This window comes from Heloderma suspectum, chromosome 2 (genome assembly GCF_057233095.1).
Source record: "Heloderma suspectum isolate Gila_16-S chromosome 2, 16-S_ref, whole genome shotgun sequence".
In the NCBI taxonomy this organism is placed as follows: Eukaryota; Metazoa; Chordata; class Lepidosauria; order Squamata; family Helodermatidae; genus Heloderma; species Heloderma suspectum.
In genome coordinates this window covers 330,098,256-330,119,017 of record NC_139459.1, presented here as the reverse complement: position 1 = coordinate 330,119,017, position 20,762 = coordinate 330,098,256, and the positions used below count along the sequence as shown (strand labels likewise).

Below are 20,762 nucleotides of genomic sequence, written 5' to 3'. Positions count from 1 at the left end.
GCCATGTGTTCATGTGAAATGGCCCCTTAGTCTTGGCCTTGACAATAGATGCACAATCTTTTTTTGCCTAACTGTGGGATGATGATGATTGCTTTCCAGAGCATTTGGGGACACATATAAGAACTGGTTGACAGTGCAATGACATCAAGGCAAAGGAAAAGAATTCTATGCACATACAAAAGGGAATTGCTGCATTGGTCCCAAGTATCAACCAACATAAGTAGCAAAGTAGCAAAGAGTTGTTAGAATATGGGAGATGGATGAACAGGTCCATGCTCAGCTTCTTGGCTCATTCAAGACATCTGGAGGTTTTGTTTGTGTGTAAGTACCTAACACCTCCCCAAGCTACTGCCTGTGCCTCCAGAGGAAGATTTGCCTCTCACTTTCAACATGTTAGCCTAACATGCATTGCAAGCTAATTCTCACATCAGTTCCAATTTGAGACCCCTTTAACATGCATCTCATATGTACTGTAAAACACCTGGAAAGCTGTGTTTGCTTCAGTAGTATTGGACTTAAAATTGTCCCAGATTAAAGAAACACACGTTTTTCTGCTTTGACATTCAGTTGAAAAACACACAAGAGCTCAGAGAAATGAGAGCATGTCATTGTGACCTATGGGAAAAGCCCTTCTATGTCTTTGAGTCCTCCCTTAGTTAACTGGTAGTTTGCTCTTGCATTTTGTTGTACTTTGCAGCACAATTACTTTGAGAGTTTTTTAAACTAATAAAAAAATTATATGGAGAGTGACAAACCCTTCCCACTGATCTCACTGGCCAAGGCTTTTAAACCTGTGTCATTGCACTGATTTCTCTACAGTTATGCTGCTTTATTCTGAAGTTTACATTTCACAGCTATGCTACCTGTATATCTGAAACACAAGAACAGTCTTACAATCTATCATTGGAAAGAACAGTAGGCTGGAAGACTAGCTTTATCAATCTGTTACGTGTGTGTGTGTGTTTGATATACATATTTTGTATTTTTAAAGCAAAAATGAATAAAAATTCTGCAAGTTGATAACAAATATAATATCACCACTAGTTCGCTTGTGCGCAATAATTAAAGTAAATAACACATCTCCACAAGCAGACACGCCATGGAAAGGTTTTTATGATGTAGTTAATCCAAATGAATTAAGCTGACTGAATTTCATTCCCTGTAGAGTAATGATTGAATGTAGTACCAAAAAATAAAAATAAAAAGTAGCTGCTTACCTTCAAAACCTGGATGTCATACATTCATGTGTTGTTTGTTAAAAAAAGAAGAGGCTATTATTAGACAAAATTATTTTGGAAAATCTTCTGAAAAGCAGCCCTGAGAGATTAAACACTGCCTAATAAAACGCTTTAGAACATTTACTTAGCATTGTAAGCTGAAGGATGGTAAACATCTAAAGTCAAACGCCACTGATATCCCCAGCCTTATCCATTCTTTTGCACAGCGCAGGAATTACATGGCTATTCACAGTATAATGGCTGCTCCTGGAAGACGCTCTGAGTGGTAGGGCAAGGGCAGACTTCCCAACCTGGTGCCCCTCCAGGTGTGTTGGACTACATCCCCAGCCAGCATAGCCAATGCCCACTCTGGCTGGGAATGATGGAGTTGTAGCCCAACACATCTGGAGGAGCACCAGGTTTGGACCAAGGCTGCATGTTCCTGGAGTCACCTTTTGGGTTTTGGTTCTGAGACTCAACCTGGCTTTTGTTTGTTTAGGCGAGCCGTTTTGACTGCTCATCTTCCACTCGCCCTCAGAATAGTGCTTGGCAACTGGCATCAAAGCCACCCCTCAACAACCCTCTCTCACCTTCTGTCCCCAGATCCCTGCCAAAAGGGTCAGAGGATGGGAGGAACACATGAGCAAGAGAAGCCGGAATCCCTCCCTCTTTCTGTAACTCACATCATGCTTTGCCTGCCTGTCTTTTTGTCTGTCTCCATCTCCCTCCCACCTATTCCCTGCACTTCTTCAGGCAACGCAAAGCAAGCACGTCCCTCCCATCCATGCTGTCTGGAAAGGCCTCAGGAGAACAGAGGGAAGGAGACACAGAGAAAAGAGGCATGTACACAGGAGAGAAGGAGGGAAACCTCCTGAATTAACCACATGGTATCAGCCTTTGCATGACTAGGCTGACTTTTTCTGTGGCTACCATATGCTGGGTGCGTGACCTAAGGGCTGAACCTTTTTGGTTTCATGAGGCATTTCTTTCTTCTAGAAGCTTCCTAGGAACATTTGGGAGCACATGCAACATCTGGTGCAGTGGAGGGTGGTGGCGCCAATGTCACTGGGGCAGTGAATCCGCTCCGGGTTTCAGTCAAAACCAGTCAGAGCTCAGAATGTGAAGCACCTTGGATTGCTCCTTTAGTGTGCTGACTGTGATTAACTGAAACCCAGAGTAGATTCACCACCCCACTGACATTGGAGCCAGCACCCTTCACTGATCTGGTGGGAAACACAATGCCATCTGGGCTGAAGACAACATTGGGCTTTGAGAAGCACCTGTTATACCAACAAGCTTCTAGGCCTCATTGTTCCTTAGCACAATGGCAGTGCAACTGCTTTGCATGCAGATGGTCCCAGGTTCAATCCCCAAAACCGTCTGGTAGGGCTGGGGTGGGGAGTGGGGGAAAGAGAGAAACATATACTCTGTCTGAAACCCCAAAGAGTTAGTGTAGACCAGGGGTGTTGAACCTCTATCCACTTGAGGGCTGAATTCAATTTCAGAGGAGCTCTCCAGGGGCCGCATTACAGCAGTGAGCAGGGCCAAAGGCAGAAGGAGCAGGGGCAGAAATGCCAGCATATTTTCACTTAAACCTCTTCCTGCCAGTAACTGTGCCTTAGGAGAGGCATTTCAACCTTTTAGAATGGGGGAAAAACTGCACAAAAGCTAGGAACCACTAAATAAATGGCAGTTGGGGGAAAGGGTTGGGGCCAGGGGAAGGGGGCATGGCCATCTGGGGTACTCTGGAGGGCCCGATTGGGACCCCAGGAGGGCCATATCTGACCCGCAGGCTTGAGGTTCTGCATCCCTGAAGTAGACAATTCCAGACAGTGTAGACAATATTGAGCTAAATGTAGCTAAACCCGTATAAGAAAGCTTCCTAGGTTCTTCCTGTCATAAGTCAAGGCAGGGCACATCAACCAAAAAGGTGTGACATCATCATCATCACAGGTCACATTTATAAACAGAGAAGATCCAAGTGGAAAGGGAGGTTTTATCCAAGAAGTTGCTGCAGCTCAGGTCATTGGTTTTCACATCTATCCTCAGGGAAGTCTTTCCACACTGATGTCAACTGAAGAATTCCTGCAAATCTGCCACGGAAACCCTGGATGTTGTAGAGGCTTCTGGGACACTCTCAATTTACATGGGGTGCTGTCAGGAACACAAGGCTTCACCACTGCACCATGTAAATTGAGAGGACGCATATGTGCTTTAGAAGAAGGGTGAGCATCAGGCTTTTGGAATCTATGTTGTTTTTACTAGAACCTCAAGGTCTGCCAACCAGAGTAAGGAGCAAAATAGTGGATCAGGGCAACTAGGGTAGCCTTCTCCAACCTGGTGTCCTCCTGATGTTTTGGGTTTCAACTCCCATAAGGAGTTCAGCATGGCCCAATGGACAGGGATCCTGGGACTTGTGGCCCAAAATTTCTAGAGGGCACCAGGTTGGCTGACCTAGGAAAATTAAGGAATTAGCGTGTGGCTCAGACCAAGAATTTGTTTTCCCTATCAAAACCAAGCTCACAGTCCTTTCACAAAAACATTCACTCTGGGTTTTCCCTTTAAGCTTTCTTTTTTTTTCTTTTCAGCTGCCTAATTTAGAAAAGTGTGCGTGGGGTGGAGGTTGTTGCTGTTGCTAAAACGTTGGGAGTCAGAAACCCTTGCAGTTCTACTGTAAATCATCTAGAGATCTACCGGCAGATCCCGATCTCCCTTCTGCCCATGCCTTAGTTAGAACACCCCCCCCCATTCTGCTACAGGGGCACATTCCAGAGAAAGATTAGTGATGGTAGACACCCTGTCTTTATGGAAAGTTTGTCCACCATTACTAGTATTCTCACTGAGACGCTTCTAATAATCCCAAGATTTCTTAGAACACAGTTTTTAAAAAAAACACTGGCTTTAGTTAGTAGGGAACAGCAAGTACAATGAAGCTAATGTGTTCTTGGAAGGAAAAATGCCAAAGGAAAAAATTGTTATCACATTTAGTTTTTAAGAAAAGGGAATTTTGCCAAAGAAAAGTACGAGCTCAAGTAGGATTGAAAGTAACTATAATTAACATCTGCACATTGCACTTAATTTTTTTTTAAACACTCACAATAAAGACAGAGGGTAAATACATATAAAAATGAAAAGAAATACAAACAAATATATGCGATGGAAATGATAACCTGAAAGATGATAGGAAAAAATGGTGGGGGGAAATCTTTTTAAAAGTGAAAGAAAAGTTAATCCTAAAGAAGAAAACTGAAGAGAACATAATTCTTGATGTTTGAATATAATAAAGCATAATAGGACAGGCCAAGAAAGGATTTGAAGGGCACCTTGTTAATGATATAAAAATCAATTTTAAGGAATTGTAAAACTATAATTGAAGCAAAAACTTGCCAGAAAATTGGTTGGACCATTAGAACACCTATTGTAAAAGGGGCTCCTAAGGAGAATTGAGACGTCACAAATGAATTCACAGCTGCTTTCCCAAAAGTGTGGATGCTGGGGAGCAATATATTGTAGTGATAAATCTAAAAGTGCCCACAGAGGCAATTTATCTCAAATTGACTGGGTTATGCAACCTATCAAATGCTGTTCAAGTCCTGTTCACCTGTGTTCTGTGTCACAGAAGGTGAAGTAAAATTTTAGGACCTTCCCCCTTTCCTATCGACTCTTTCTGAGCTTGTGCAGAGACTGGGAATGACTCATCAATTAATGGCCTGGATTAAGATGGGATCATGATTTTGAATAGCCTCATATCGAGTCTGGAAGCTGACCCCAAGGGGTTAGTCTAGCTATAGCACAGCTACAGATGATCTTTGTTACAGCAGCTCAAAAGCCAGAATACTGAGGAGGAGCTCAAAAGCCGGGCTATTGAAGAGGAAACATTCAGTCCTCTGGACTTGTCATTAAGGCTGCATTCCCATGCACATTTACTTGGGAGCAAGCCCCACTAAACACATTGGAACTTACTTAAGAACTAGTAGGGCCAGCCCTACCATTAGACAGAGTATGCTGAGAGATGGTAGCAAGGTGTTAGAGGAGACAGCTGTGTGCTATGAGGCCTGCTCTGCCCTCTCTAAACTAGCCTGATGCTGTAAGGTATGGTGGAAGGCACTGTCCCATCACTGGTGTTGAAGAAAGATTTAACTGCCACTGCAGTCAGGAGGGTGCGCCATTCTATTCTTTGCCTCAGGCAGCAAAATGTCTTGGGCCATCCCTGTTACAAAGAGCCTTGCTGGGTCAGACCAAAGGCCTACGTCGTCCAGTTTCCTACAGTGGCCAGCCAAATGCCTATGGGTAGCCCACAAGAAGGACATGAGGGCAACTGCACCCTTCTGCTATTGTTCTCCATTGACTGGTATTCAGAGGCACATTGCCTCTGATCCTGGAAGCAGTATGTAGCCATCATGCCTAGCAGCACTGTAAGTACCTAAACCCCCATGACTGCAATTGAACAATGGCAGAGGGTTCTTCAAGGCTCATCTGATCCATCCCACCATTGCACATCACATTTTGAGAACCGTTTTATTTATCGTATTTATCTTTATCCCAGAAAAGAGTTACATTTGAAAATGGGCAAGGTGCAAGGATGAACCTGCTGCATCTCCCTTCCCATGGGGGTGCACACCAAATCACACGTGACCTTCAACCTGAAAGGGACTCTCCCATAATCAACAACTTGGGAGTGACCTCCCAAAGCTCCCAAGCTCAACTGTTTGGGAGTGAGTGACATTTCTGTGAGTCTCTCAGTAGAGTTCCACAGACAGACACAGACACAAAACCAACAAGTCAAAGTTGGGCACCAAAGACCCTTGTTTGCTTTCAGCACAGGCCTCTTTGTCTTTCTCGGCCTCTTGCTAAAAATCTTAATCTTCAAGCAGGCAACAGAGATTTAACTGGATCTCTGCCAATTCCTGGCTTCTCCTCCTCCTTAAAAAAAAAAAAAAACTCCACTCGCTGCCATCTTCTGAAAAGGAAGCAGGTCCCTCTTTGCTATGCAGAGGGGCTGTGCAGCTAAGCAAGCAAACACTAGGTTGCTGGTCTCCCTGTGTGGTCTGTTTTTAAGCACCATCTGTCTTGAGTTTAGCACAACAACACTGCAGTGCAAGCAATTAAAACAATCTGCTCAAGTTAAAGCCTGGATAAATTCAGTGTTAAGCAAGAGATTGGGATACAGGTAAGTAGCACCAGACTGGGGGGAAATGACACTGGATAGCCAGCCAATATTGGGGCATGGTCGCATATATTTCAATATTAGGGGAACTTTCAAATATCTGATTTTCTGCTCCAGAAGTGAAAAATGTGTTCGCTGCTTTGATCAGTATCCAGAACAGGCGGTCACTGTATCATCATCAAATCTGCAAAAAAGAAGCGGTGGCTTAATTGTACATGCAATATGAAAAACGCTGATCCATTTAGCTACTGAATGGGGAACAAGGTGATGTGCAAATATGATTAAGGTTTTATGCTGCTGCTGTCTACAGTTTTACTGCATTTTACAATAAGCAAGCGATGTGCAGCAATGACACAGATCCAATTTGCAAACATCCCCTATCCACTCCTACAGAAAAATATCCTTCCTATCTATGCAATGCCAGCATGTGGGAATCAGAAATATCAGCAGAAGCAAAGGGCCTGGTTTAGAGACATCACCTTGCTGACAAAGGTCCGTCTAATCAAAGCTATGGTTTTCCCAGTAGTAATGTATGGCTGTGAGAGCTGGACTATAAGGAAGGCTGAGCGCCGAAGAACTGATGCTTTCGAACTGTGGTGCTGGAGAAGACTCTTACGAGTCCCCTCGACTGCAAGGAGGTCAAATCAGTCAATCTTAAAGGAAATCAACCCTGAGTGCTCATTGGAAGGACAGATACTGAAACTGAAGCTCAAATATTTTGGCCACCTAATGCAAAGAGAAAAGTCACTGGAAAAGACCCTGATTCTGGGAAAGACTGAAGGCAAAAGGAGAAGGGGACGGAGAGGATGAGATGGCTAGACAGCATCACCGATGCAATGAATATGAACTTGAGCACGCTCCGGGAGGGAGCAGAGGACAGGAAGGCCTGGCGTGCTATGGTCCACGGGGTCACGAAGAGTCAGACACGACTTAATGACTGAACAACAACAATTCAATATTAGTGAACTTGCAATGGTATCATTTTAAACTAATGGGATTTAGCTGCTTCTTTCTCTGCAACAACTTCAACCAGTCCTGTTCATTGAGGGGCAAAATGCCACCTGGTGAGCCTCCCCCTACATCGGTGTACCCCCTGCACTGGGCTGACAGCAGTGACAGGTGGCTGGCTGGATGCTATTTTAAACTTCCAACAATGCCTTGGATCAATGCACCACCAGACACTCTGGGGCATTGTGGGAAATCTAAAAAGATGGCTCATAGTTATCTCTCATGGAGAGCATAGGACAAGCATCAGCCTGGCAGCTGACCAAGGATGCTGGACATGGACTCCAGGCCTGGTTAGGGTGATCACTTTACATATCACCCCAAAAGAAGACACAGATTTGAAAAAAAAAACTTGGGCATGCTAATTTATGGATAGATGCAAATTTAGAAACAAGTACAATAATTTAAATAGAAACAGAGCGCGTCTCACCACAGTGGTTACATCTGTGACCCAGTGTCCCGTGTGGCTGCTCAGTCTGCTGTCCTGCTGCTAACTGTTGCTGGGTAACCGCGAGGCCTATGCCCTGCTCTCCCTTCTTAGAGTTCTTTATCTTTAAACTGGACTTGGACTGGGCAGCCATTCAAGCAGAGGACACCTTCAGACAGAGGACTGTCTTGGCACAGCCCTTCAAATGGAAGGTCTGCAAACTAGGGCGCATGGCTAACTAAGGCCTAGCGCAGATGATACGGTGTTAGACTCTGACCCAGCTAGCTCACCACCTACCCCAAAGCAATGCTCTACTGCAGGCCAATGATTTCATCTGCAGCCCATTTGGTAGTTGTGCCCAGGACAGTTTCTCAAATTGCTGAATGTGTCCATGGGCCCAAAAATGTTGCCTCTCCCTGCTGTACTGTCTGGTGAACCTATGGTTTTGTTGTTGGGGGTTTCTTTAGGGGGAGTGCAACCCCAGCCTGAACAAGCTGACCACCACGTCCCTGAGCAAACACCCACCCACCACACCTCTGTCAGGGCTGAGTTTCACTTTACTGGATCTTTTTCAGCCCATCATCAATTCCAGAACCGGGTAAGCACTTCCACCTCAAACACTTTAAAAGGTTGTTAGCGGAGATTGGATCAGGGTAAGCTAGAGAGGCATGGGAGCCAGGCCTGTAGCCAAGGAGGGCTAGGGGGGACCTGCCCCCATAAATTTCCTCTGCCCCACTAAATCCTTTTACAAACAAATAATTACATACGTTCACAATTCTGTCTTTAAAAGGCCTGCAGACCACATGAACTGACCCCCCTACTCCCCCCCCCGCCCCCGAATGCAGGCCTGATGGGAGCAATTGGTGGAGACAGGATCTGTGGATTTTAGCAGTTATCATAATTCTTTTATTGCTAGTTTGAACATTTATTTATTTATTTGTTTGTTTGTTTATTTGTTTAATTTATACCCTGCCTTTCTACCAAAAAATGGCACTTGCAGTTTACAAAACAATTTAAAATAGATTGAAATAATAAAACGCATGAAAATATGTAACAATTACAGAATAAAAACAGCATCCAACCCACAGATGCATGGACAGACCAAAGGCCTTCTTTGCTTGATGTTGGAAGGATAGCAGAGAGGGAGCAACCTAACTTCTCTTGGGAGGGAGTTCCGCAGCCTCAGAGCGGCCACCAAAAAAGCCCTCCCTTACATTGCCACCAAGCATACCTCTAACAGTTGCAGCCTCAAAAGAAAAGCTTCCCCCAAAGATCTTAAGGAGCAGGCAGGCTTGTATGGGAGAAGGCACGTAGCCTGTTCCCAAGCCGTACAGGATATTAAAATCAATAAAATCAAACAATAAATACAGTCCCCCACCCACACACACACACCACCAACAACATGGAATGGATCTGTCCAACTTGTTTTACAAGCAGGACAGAAACAACTACATGAAACTTTGGCAGAGCTATTCTAAAGCACTGTAATTGCTCCAAAATGTGAGACCGATGCTATCCCAGCAAGACAAGTGCTAGTAATTGTCCATGTTCTGCAGGAAAAAAGCCAACATAAAGAACAACTGAGTTCATAACTCATGATTTAGAAGCAATCAATAGCCATGACTGGAATAGGGAATGGCCTTTCGGTAGCTGGTTTCATAAGCCAGCTTCCTACGTTACAATTCCAATGTGAAAGATATTTAAGAATATCAGGGGTTTATGGCACAGTGGAATTACGTCACAGTAATTCAAGTCTATGCCCCAACCATTGACTCAGAAGAAGCTGAGGATGATCGGTTCTATGAAGACCTACAACACCTTCTAGAACTAACACCAAAAAAAGATGTCCTCTTCATCATAGGGGATTGGAATGCCAAAGTAGGAAGTCAAGAAATCACCAGGATAACAGCCAAGCATGGCCTTGGTGTACAAAATGAAGCAGGACAAAGGCTAATAGAGTTTTGCCAAGAGAACACGCTGATCATAGCAAACACGCTTTTCCAACAGCACAAGAGGCGACTCTACACATGGACATCACCAGATGGTCAATATCGAAATCAGATTGATTATGCACTTTGCAGCCAAAGATGGAGAAGCTCTATACAGTCAGTAAAAACAAGACCTGGAGCTGACTGTGGCTCAGATCATGAGCTGCTTCTTGCAAATTTCGGCTTAAATTGAAGAACGTAGGGAAAACCGCTAAACCACTCAGGTATGACCTAAATCATATCCCTTATGAATATACAGTGGAGGTGAGGAATAGATTTCAGGGATTAGACCTGATAGACAGAGTGCCTGAGGAACTATGGACGGAGGTCCGTAACATTGTTCAGGAGGCAGCAACGAAATCCATCCCAAAGAAAAAGAAATGCAAGAAAGCCAAGTGGCTGTCTGATGAGGCTTTACAAGTAGCTGAGGAAAGAAGGGAAGCGAAAAGCAAGGGAGAAAGGGGAAGATATACCCAACTGAATGCAGAGTTCCAGAGAATAGCAAGGAGAGACAAGAAGGCCTTCTTAAATGAACAATGCAAAGAAATCGAGGAAAACAACAGAATGGGAAAGACTAGAGATCTCTTCAAGAAAATCGGAGATCTCAAGGGAACGTTTTGTGCATAGATGGGCATGATAAAGGACAAAAAAGGCAGAGACCTAACAGAAGCAGATGAGATTAAGAAGAGGTGGAAAGAATACACAGAAGAACTATACAGGAAAGATCTTAATGTCCCTGATAGCCAAGATAGTGTGCTCACTGATCTTGAGCCGGACATCCTAGAGAGTGAAGTCAAGTGAGTCTTAGGAAGCATTAGTAACAACAAAGCTAGCGGAGATGACAATATTCCAGCTGAGCTATTTAAAATCCTAAAAGATGATGCTGTTCAAGTGCTGCACTCAATATGCCAACACATTTGGAACACTCAACAGTGGCCACAAGACTGGAAAAGGTCAGTTTACATTCCAATTCCAAAGAAGGGCAATGCCAAAGAGTGTTCAAACTACCATACAATTGCGCTCATTTCACATGCCAGCAAGGTTATGCTCAAAATCCTACAAGCTAGGCTTCAGCAGTATCTGAACCGAGAACTACCGGAAGTACAAGCTGGGTTTCAAAGAGGCAGAGGAACTGGAGATCAAATCGCCAACATTCGCTGCATCATGGAGAAAGCAAGAGAATTCCAGAAAAATGTCTGTTTCTGCTTCATTGACTACACTAAAGCCTTTGATTGTGTGGATCACAACAAACTGTGGCAAATTCTGAAAGAGATGGGAGTACCAGACCACCTTACCTGTCTCCTCAGAAACCTGTATGAGGGTCAAGAAGCAACAGGAGGAACCGGACATGGAACAACAGATTGGTTCAAAATTGGGAAAGGAGTATGACAAGGCTGCATATTGTCGCCCTGCTTATTTAACTTATCTGCAGAGTACATCATGAGAAATGCCGGGTTGGATAAATCACAAGTCAGAATTAAGATTGCCGGGAGAATTATCAACAACCTCAGATACGCAGATGATACCACCCTAATGACAGAAAGCGAAGAGGATCTAAAGAGCCTCTTGTTGAGGGTGAAAGTGGAGAGTGCAAAAGCTGGGTTGAAACTCCACATTAAAAAAACGAAAATCATGGCATCTGGCCCCATCACTTCCTGGCATATGGAAGGGGAAGAAATGGAAGCAGTGACAGATTTTATTTTCTTGGGCTCCAAGATCACTACAGACGGTGACTGTAGCTATGAAATTAAAAGACGCTGGCTCCTTGGGAGGAAAGCTATGGCAAACCTAGACAGTATAGTAAGAAGCAGAGACATCACCTTGCTGACAAAGGTCCATCTAATCAAAGCTATGGTTTTCCCAGTAGTAACGTATGGCTGTGAGAGCTGGACTATAAGGAAGGCTGCGCGCCGAAGAATGGATGCTTTCGAACTGTGGTGCTGGAGAAGACTCTTACGAGTCCCCTGGACTGCAAAAGAGGTCAAATCAGTCAATCCTAAAGGAAATCAACCCTGAGTGCTCATTGGAAGGACAGATACTGAAGCTGAAGCTCAAATATTTTGGCCACCTAATGCAAAGAGAAAACTCCCTGGAAAAGACCCTGATTTTGGGAAAGACTGAAGGCAAAAGGAGAAGGGGACGGCAGAGGATGAGATGGCTAGATAGCATCACTGATGAAATAAATATGGACTTGAGCACGCTCCGGGAGAGAGTGCAGGACAGGAAGGCCTGGCGTGCTATGGTTCATGGGGTCACGAAGAGTTGGACACGACCGAACGTCTGAACAACAACAACATGGCACAGTGGCAGCAAATTGCTTAAGGTATAAAAACAACAGAATTTCTTTACCCATCAGAGGGCAGTGGGACCTTTAGCCCACAAAGGTGGGAAAGGAGTACTAAAGCAGGACAGGGGGAAATCATGATTGCAGAGAAGCCAAATTAATTATTTGCATCCATTCTTCACCAACTAAGGTGGCAGCAGTGGTGGTGGGGATGTTATAGAGGTTTATGGTATTATGAATGGTATGGGGAGAGCGCATAGAGAGATTTGTCCCCCTCTCTCATAATCCTAGAACTCAGGATCACTTAATTACATTAATGGGGCAGCAGATTCAGAGGAGATAAGAGGAAAAACTATTTCACACCACACTTGGCTAATGTGGGATTTGCTGCTACAGGATGGGGTGACATAACCTGGCTCAGAGGGCTTGGGAAAAAAGGATACTATGGGATGGAACTTGGGGGAGAAAGGACACAGCGCATAGTCAAACTATGGAATTTTCTACCACAAGACACATGGTGATGGCCACCAATTTGGATGGCTTTAAAAGGGGGTTAGACAAATTCCTCGAGAAGAAGGCTATCAATGGCTACTAGTCTTGATGGCTCCATGCTCCATTATGAGGCAGTAAGCCTTTGTACACCAGTTGCTGGGGAACATGGGTGGGAGGGTGCTGTTGTACTCATGTCTTGCTTGTGGGTTTCCCGTTGACAGCTGGTTGGCCACTGGGTGAACAGAATGCTGTATGAGATGAAGCCTTGGTCTGATCCAGCATGGCTTTTCTTATGAAGCTACAGGATTGGGTGACATAACCTGGCTCAGAAGGCTTGGGGAAAAAAGTGTTAAGGACAAATTACTGGAGTACAGGTCTATCAGCAGGAACGGTTGAAGGAGCTGGGTAGCTTTCGCCTGGAGAATAGATAGTTCAGAGTTGATATGCTAGCTATCTTCAAATATTTGAAGGGCCATCACATAGATAATAGGAAAAACGTTCTCCAGAGGGTAGGACCCAAGCTGAAGGGTTCAAGAAGATTTCATCTAAACGATGGGAAGAACTTCCCGATGGTATGAGCTGTTTGACAGTAGAGCAGACTGCACTGGAAGGAGACAGAGTCCCCTTTGTCAGAGGTTTTTAAGCAGAGGCTGGATGGCCACCTATCAGGGATGTTAAGGTCCTCTTCTGACTCTTCTGACTCTTCTGACTCTATGATAGCCAGATGGAATCTCCATGTTCAGAGGTAGCATATCTCTGAATACCAGATGCTGAAGACAAAAAGCAGAACTGTGCTGTTGCTTTCATGCTCTGCTTGTGAGCTTCCCAGAGGAACCTAGCTGGCCAGTGCTGGAAAAAGGACACTAGACTAGGGAGACCCACCTAAGTCTCTTCTTGAGCTATTAGCCCATATTGCACCAAAGCCCAACACTGGAGAAGTTGATTTGATATTTGGTCAAAACTAGGGATGGACAAATCTGTTCATTTCATTTTCTCTCTGTTTCTCATTTTTCCAATCTTAAATTTGGTTCATCTAGAACTTTGAATTTTTGTTTAAAGTTCACATGAAAACTCATATGTATTATTGTGCACATTTCTCCTAATACATGCAGTTTTTCCTGATATACACAATTAGCAAGGATGGTTTGCTAGAGCCAGGAGAAACCTGTTTGCAGACCTCATCTTTAACTGGATATGACTAATGACTGGTGACACGCACACCCCTCCAGGTTGTGTCAGATTGGCTTGGAAATAAGTCAGTAAGCCTCCTCAAACCTGTAGCCAGCCTAGACTCAGATTAGTGTGAGAGAAAAACATGAACCAAAACGCAGAGAGGGCCACCCTAAGTGGTCGTCTGGATGTGTTTAGAGACATGTTTGACTGTGTGCCTCATCTCTGACTGAAAGGTGTCATTGTATATTGATTAATCATATAAGGTTCTTTATGATCAATGTCAGAGGCCTTGATCTTCACCCCATTGGCACATGAAATCAGACAGGGGAGTACAAGAAACAGGGCCTTTTTTATTATATGCATGTTATTGTTGTACGTCACCTTGTGAGGGCTCCTGCCCTGAAAGCCATCCTATAAATATTTTAGACAGGTAGACAGACGATTGATCGATCGATCGATATAAATTGATCATAGCAGCAAAATGTGGCATACCCACACCAGAGAGATCAGTTGGGCTCCCTCTCTTTCTGAGTTAGGTATACTGAAGAACTTTTACATTATTTCAATAAGGTTTTAGTGTTTTTAAAACATGGATCCAGACCTATAGAAAATGTTAAAAAAATCATTTTGCAGTACATTTTTCTATCCCAAGCAAAGTTCCAATGTAACTCAGGGTAATTACATGTCCCCAAACGAAAGTAAGGGGATAGTGTTAGAAGTCTGCTTCCCTCAGTTGGATTTCTTTGAAAATCAACATGGGACATTTTTTATCACAATACATTAACATCGACTGGAACACACACACACACACACACCACTACCACCACCATAGTGGCAAAAATCACTTAGGGCACAATCCTATGCATGTTTAGACAGAGAAAAGGCCTTGCTGTCTGGGGATTGCTGGGATTTGTAGGCCTTTTCTCTGTCTAAACATGCACAGGATTGCGCCCTTAAGGGCGCAATCCTATGGTCACTAGTCAGCGGCTAAATGGCCATAGGACTGGTCATTTCCTGGGAACTGGCTTCCACCTCCTCCCGCGCCACCTTGTAGGCAGCGCAGATCGGCCCTGCTCGAAAGAACAGCGTGGAGTGGGGGAAATGGGGCATTCCCGGAGGCGGGGCAGGGTGGTCAGAAGTGCTAGTATGACACTTCCTACGTGTCATCCGGCTGCCCCTCCCTGCACTCCAAGGTCCTGCGGCTAGATAGCTGCAAAAGCAGAGCAGCAGGAGCATGGAGGAGATCCACTCCTCACCACTCCTCCCACCCTGCAGTGGATAGGCAGTTGCCCCCAGGTTCAGAGGCAACCGTTCATCCCCATAGGATTGCTCCTTAAGAGTATATTTTATTCCATGCTCTTTCTGGTTTTCACAAAGAAAACTCTGTATGGGCATTTAAAATCTGCATCACCGCATCCGTTTTTGTTGGCCACTTTTTTTACCACAACATATTACATGGGCTGGGACAAAAGTATTTCAAAATTCAGTCTGTTCCTTGGGGTTTTGTCATTGTTGTTGTCCCAATCGCTTTTTGTGGGTACAGAAAGAAAACTGCAGCTGGCTGAAATTTCGGGACATCAGTCAGCACTGTGTGGCTGACAATGTCCTAGCAGGACTATGTCGTGGGTCTACTTTTGTGGAAATTCTATCTGAAGGAAACATGTGCTTGGATTGTCCATTTACCCCAAAGGCCTAGATTAACGATCTGCTGTTTTATGAATTTTTATGGATGGCTGCCCTTAAATTGTTGCATTTTAGTACTGCTGTTTCAGCTTGCTTGCTTGCTTGCTTATTTATTTTACTTGTGTATGATTTTGATTGTACTGATTAACCATTTGTAAGCTGTCTGGGGTGTTTTTAATGGAAAAACAGGATGCAAATTAATAACTATTATTAGTATGAAAAGGCTATCCTCCAGGGCTGGTGTCAAGGGCCAGGCATGCTCAGGCATCTACTAAGGGCTCACATCCCAGCAGGGGTTCACTGACAAGAGCCCCCAGCATTTACTGCTCCACTTCACCATTGCAACCTGTTTGTTCGCCCTGCCTGTTTTTAAATAAATAAATAAATACGTTCATATCCCACTTTTCTTCCCTCATGGAACTCAAGGTGGCTACATGTGGTTCCCAGGCGGTCTCCCCTCCAGGCACTGACCAGACCCAAACCTGCTTAGGTTCAGCAAGGTGGCTGCCTCATGTGCCTTCAGACCATGCCCTGGGACTATGCCTCTTGCCCAGACAGTGGTGGTGGTGGTGAGAGGAGCAATAGATGCCTACTTGCTCACTGCCCACTTGCTCATTGGCTCTCTCCCTGTCAAGCAAAGCCAGTGATGGGAAAGAGGATGAGGAGCAAGGGCAGCTGGTGACAATAGTGGTAAGGTAGACTAATTGAAGGAGAAGATCCATTAAGAGTCCCTTGCCCAAGGGCCCTCAAAAGCCTGGAGCCAGTGGTGTTATCCACGATTTATGGAAGAAGAGTCAGACCGCTGGTTGGTTTAGTACAATATTGTCTACACTGACTGGCAACATTTCTCCATGATTTCAGACAGGGGAATTTTCCAGCCCCACCTGGAGATGCCAGCAACTGAACATGGACCATCTGCATACCAAGCAGCAGCTCTATGACCGAGCTGTGGCCTTTCCCCATAATAAATAGTCAGGTTCATGGCTTGGGGGTATTTCTGGACTCAGCACTGCTCCAGGAATCCCAGGCAGCAGCTGTGGTCTGGATTAGCCTGGCTGTGGTTACAGCATTGGCCTAGGATTGGGGAGAACCCAGCTTCAAACCTCCACTTGGCCATGAAGTTCACTGAGTGAACTTGGGCCAATCACTATCTCAGCCTAACCTACCTCACAGGATTGTTGCGAGGATAAAATGTGGCAGCCATGCATGTCATCTTGAACTCCTTGGAGGAATATAAATGTAAGAAATACACTGATAAATTAAAAAGGAGTTGGGAGAGTATGTGGGGGAAGGGTTCAGGTGCCCATCCAACCCTCAGCTTTTTCCTTTAGTCTCCTTCTGGCAGCTTCCTATGGTCCTATCACTACCCTGACTCTTTGTTTGAAGCCGTTTCCCTCCCAGAGGTGTTCTATGACAGGACGCAACACCCACTGGGATAATAATAGGTTTAAAAATGCAGCTTAAGGTGAAAAAGCATTGGGGGGAAGGGTTCGTCTCCCCTTCCTCACATGCCCACATTGCACCTTAAATTTCCCCCAGGTTGGGTTGTGCCACTGTAATGGAAAAACCACTTAATGTCTTGCCCTCAGCACTCACCGGCGGCAGCCTATTATTTTATTTGTGTACTAGCAAATGTAGTACATGGGTACAGCCCCTTCACATGGGTTGGAACAGCCCTTTGTTTGATACAGGGAAGCTATCAAGCAAAGTTATGCAGCTGTCAGAGCTGGACACATTGTGCTGCTGGCATGCCTACCCTTATAGCCCCCTAAAGGAGAGGTCTGCCAACTCCATTTCCCTGAGATGCTGCCCCACAGCAGGTGGGAAGGGGGCAGCCATATACAGTCAGGGCCAGAAATATTGGAACAAGGATAACTGTTTTGGCAGTTGGCCTCTGTATACCACCACATTGAAGTTGAAAGGAAATATACCCAGATGGGAGCGAAGTCAGGACTTTCAGCTGTAATTCAAGGGGTTTGACAAAAGTGGGGCACTAACCATTCAGGAAGGATAGCCAGTGGCATACATACACCCCCATCATTGGTGGCTCATAAGTAATGGAAGGAATGGCTGACAAGCAGCTGCATGGCCAGGTGTGGCCTGTTTCCTGGGTACCCCATGACCAAGCAAGCAGATAAGAGGCCTGGAGGTGGTTCTGAGTGCTACATTTGCATTTGGTAGCTGTTCACTGGAACCCCCAACATGAGGTCCAAAGAGGTGTCCATGCGAGTGAAGGAGGCCATCATTAGGCTGAGGAAACAACATAAACCCATCAGAGAGATAGCAAAAACAGTGGGAGTGGCCAACACAACAGTTTGGAACATCCTGAAAAAGAAGGAATTAACTGGCAAGCTCAGCAAGAGCAAAAGGCCTGGAAGACCATGGGAGACAACTAAAGTGGATGACCGCAGAATTCTGCTCATGCTGAAGAGGAACCCTTTCACAACATCTAGCCAGGTCAAGAACGCTCTTGCGGAGGTAGGCATATCATTGTCAACATCTACAGCCAAGAGATGGCTTTATGAATGTAAAAACAGAGGCTTCACAACAAGGTGCAAACCACTGGTAACGCTCAAGAACAGAAATGCCAGATTAGCCTGTGCCAGCCTAAAAAAGCCTGCCCGGTTCTGGAATATGATTCTTTGGACTGATGAAACCAAGATGAACTTGTACCAGAATGATGGGAAGAGAAAAGTATGGAGAAGGAAAGGAACAGCTCATGATCCAAAGCATACCACATCATCTGTCGAACATGGTGGAGGCAGCGTTATGGCATGGGCATGTATGGCTGCCAATGGAACCAGGTCACTGGTGTTTATGGATGACCTGACTGCTGATAAAAGCAGCAGGATGAATTCTGAAGTGTATAGGGCTACTTTCTGCTCAGATTCAGCCGAATGCTGCCAAACCGCTTCATATTGCACCGGACACCGCTTCATATTGGAGATGGATAATTACCCAAAACATACAGCAAAAGCTACCCAAGGCAAAGAAGTGGGATGTTCTTCAGTGGCCAAGTCAGTCACCTGATCTCAACCCAACAGAACATGCTTTTCACTTACTGAAGACAAGACTGAAGGCAGAAAGACCCACAAACAAGCAGCAGCTGAAGGCAGCTGCAGTAAAGGCCTGGCAAAGCATCTCGAGGGAGGAACCTCAGTATTTGGTCATGTCTGTGGGTTCCAGACTTCAGGCAGTCATTGACTGCAAAGGATTTTCATCCAGGTATTAAAGGTGACCCTTAAGTTTGAAATGATATTGGTTTGTTCCATTAGTTATGAGCCACCAACGATGGGGGTGTATATGCCACTGGCTGTACTTCCTGAATGGTTAGTGCCCCACTTTTGTCAAACCCCTTGAATTACAGCTGAAAGTCCTGACTTCGCTCCCATCTGGGTGTGTTTCCTTTCAACTTCAATGTGGTGGTATACAGAGGCCAACTGCCAGAACAGTTATTCTTGTTCCAATATTTCTGGCCCTGACTGTAACTGTGTCCCTCAGATGACTCCCCCCGCCCCATTTTCAGACTGTCTCAACTGCAAACTGTGTGCTGGTTAAAGAAATCTGCTAAATAGTGACTGAAGGTGGCACTGCAGGCTTCAAACACTTTTTGTGTACTGCCCAGAGAGCTTCAGCTATTGGGTGGTACAGAATTGTAATAAATAAATAAATAAACAAACACAGAGACACACTTAAATTCATTAAAAATAATTAATGTGTTTTAAAAACCAAACAAACCTGAGCTGTACACTTCTAGGGTCCCCTTACTGTGCATACCAAGTTTCAGGTGTCTAGATTTCATGGTGTCAGAGCTGCAGCACTGACACAGACACACATCCTATTTTATTATTATAGATTACTTTTATATACCAGCTTCTTGCAAAAAAACATTCAAGGCAGTTTACTTTTTATAATAATGGCTTGCAGTCTATGATACAATAGGGGAGGGGTGGGGAAGAAAGCGGAAAGTAAGTAAATTCAGGTAGGCACATGGTCATACTGATACATAATGAAGTTACATAATGACTAGCTGGAATGATGGGAAGACATGCAATGTTGCGAGGGGAAGAAGAAAATGGCAATTGATCCCAGCCAAGCCAATGGAGAAGGCCTCACTGTCTCACTTCTCCCCCTGAGGCAAGAAGGTGGAAATGACTGATGATGGAAGCAGTTTTGAAAAGGGGAGGAGTCAACTGGTACCAAAACTATCCAGAAATTCAGTTCAGAGTTAAAGAAGGAGACCTGCTGTTGGTTTCACTGGGACTTAAGCATGCTGAATGGATTGTGCCCAAGGTTTCTGCAGCCCCCTGATGGAATCTGGCCAACCATTTGTGAACTGCCGTCTTCTGGCTGCAACCTCTCTGCACTGTGTCTTGTTTTTCATTATTTAGATATAAATAATTTAATCAAGACCACCTGTGCCCTTGCTGAGACCACCATCACCAGTCCCTTTGGTTCCTACAACCAAACTGAGAAAGCAAAGTGCATCTATCAAATTCTCAGTAATGGGAAACATATGGTGGCGGTGCTATTGTATTTGCAAGTACGTGAGCCTATGTTCATGCACCTGTGAATGCTTTCCCTCAGCTTTTTAGCTAAATTTTCATTTCTCAGAATCTTTGGAATGTCCAAGAAGAACATTCTTAGTAGCATCTTTGTATCATACATTCAGGATGAAGTTAAAACCTGGCCTCCACACTCATTCATGCAGACAAGACTGCTGAAAGGAAGTTTTACAGAGAAAATTCCTGGCAGGTTTTACTAACCCTCTTTCAAAAAAGAGGGGGTGGGGAGCTGGGGGGTTTTAAGCCACTGGGCTGCTACTAGGTTCCAATTTACATTAGTATTAAGAAGGGATGCTTGAGGAGTTTGACCTTTGCAAATTCCGGCATGAACTGACGTGATCCACAACTTATGCACTAAGGTGCAGATGAGAATTTAGTCATTCACCAGCTTTTATATTTCCAAAGTGTTCCAACACAGTTCTCTGCTCAAAAACACATACCAAGTTACGTTTAGAAATGCATATTTTCAGAGAAAATCTATTTAAAAACATAGTGTGGCACAAGGAACACAGGCAAACAGTTGTGGCAGTCCTACGATCTGTAGAGAAGTTCTTCATTTCTGAAGTTAATGTGGGAGTAAACGATTGTTATTGGAAAATGTCAGTACAAACACAATCCAAACCATCCCTGTGGAAAGATATGCTGGTTAATAATTGTTACTCTCTTTTTGTCCATCTGTGGTCCACTGTTAGCTTGCACTCGTGCATTAACATTTTGCCACTGTGGATGATTCACTGCCAAAAGCTTCTACTCACTGCTGA

The 20,762-nt window shown here is 44.6% G+C and overlaps 1 protein-coding gene across 1 annotated transcript in view; it reads right to left on the bottom strand.

Moving 5' to 3' along the window:
- Nucleotides 1–20,762, bottom strand: part of PRICKLE2 (prickle planar cell polarity protein 2) — a 372,966-nt gene that overhangs the window by 279,371 nt on the left and 72,833 nt on the right. The window lies entirely within an intron of this gene.